At 38.7% G+C, this 1,504-nt stretch overlaps 1 protein-coding gene across 1 annotated transcript in view; it reads left to right on the top strand.

Annotated features, from left to right (window-relative positions):
* LOC111087780 overlaps positions 1-1,504 on the top strand; it is a 41,523-nt gene that overhangs the window by 942 nt on the left and 39,077 nt on the right. The gene's annotated exons all lie outside the window — the stretch shown is intronic.

The raw sequence follows: 1,504 nt of genomic DNA, 5'->3' as shown, positions 1-1,504 counted from the left end.
CTAAAGCTGGGTGTCAGTTGATATGTGACTCAGACTTGGTCGTGTAAGGTCATCCCATATTGGATAACTTAGAACTGGTAATCTAAGGTCACCCCATACTGGATAACTTAGAACTGGTAATCTAAGGTCATCCCATACTGGATAACTTAGAACTGGCAATCTAAGGTCATCCCACACTGGATAACTTAGAACTGGCAATCTAAGGTCATCCCATACTGGATAACTTAGAACTGACACTCTAAGGTCATACCATACTGGATAACTTAGAACTGACACTCTAAGGTCATCCCATGCTAGATACTTTAGAACTGACAATGTAAGGTCATCCCATGCTAGATAACTTAGAACTGGTAATCTAAGGTCATCCCATACTGGATAACTTAGAACTGGCAATCTAAGGTCATCCCACACTGGATAACTTAGAACTGGTAATCTAAGGTCATCCCATGCTAGATAACTTAAAACTGGTAATCTAAGGTCATCCCATGCTGGATAACTTAGAACTGGTAATCTAAGGTCATCCCATACTGGATAACTTAAAACTGGCAATCTAAGGTCATCCCATACTGGATAACTTAGAACTGACACTCTAAGGTCATCCCATGCTAGATACTTTAGAACTGACAATGTAAGGTCATCCCATGCTAGATACGTTAAAACTGGTAATCTAAGGTCATCCCATACTGGATAACTGAGAACTGACACTCTAAGGTCATCCCATACTGGATAACTTATAACTGGTAATCTAAGGTCGTCCCATGCTAGATAACTGAGAACTGACACTCTAAGGTCATCCCATACTGGATAACTTAGAACTGGTAATCTAAGGTCATCCCATACTGGATAACTTAGAACTGGTAATCTAAGGTCATCCCATACTGGATAACTGAGAACTGACACTCTAAGGTCATCCCATACTGGATAACTTAGAACTGGTAATCTAAGGTCATCCCATACTGGATAACTTAGAACTGGTAATCTAAGGTCATCCCATACTGGATACGTTAGAACTGGTAATGTGAGGTCATCCCATACTGGAATAGTTATAACTGGTAATCTAAGGTCATCCCATACTGGATAACTGAGAACTGGTAATCTAAGGTCATCCCATACTGGATACGTTAGAACTGGTAATGTGAGGTCATCCCATACTGGAATAGTTATAACTGGTAATTTAAGGTCAACCCATACTGGATAAGTTATAACTAACAATTTAAGGTCATCCCATACTGGATAAGTTAGAACTGACAATATAAGGTCATTTATACTGGATAAGTTAGAACTGGAAATGTAAGATCATCCCATACTGGATACGTTAGAACTGGTAATGTGAGGTCAACCCATACTGGAATAGTTATAACTAACAATTTAAGGTCAACCCATACTGGATAAGTTATAACTAACAATTTAAGGTCAACCCATACTGGATAAGTTATAACTAACAATTTAAGGTCAACCCATACTGGATAAGTTAGAACTAACAATTTAAGGTCATCCCATACTG

This window comes from Limulus polyphemus, unplaced genomic scaffold (assembly GCF_000517525.1).
Source record: "Limulus polyphemus unplaced genomic scaffold, Limulus_polyphemus-2.1.2 Scaffold2619, whole genome shotgun sequence".
NCBI lineage: Eukaryota > Metazoa > Arthropoda > Merostomata > Xiphosura > Limulidae > Limulus > Limulus polyphemus.
This window is presented reverse-complemented; position numbering and strand designations above follow the sequence as displayed.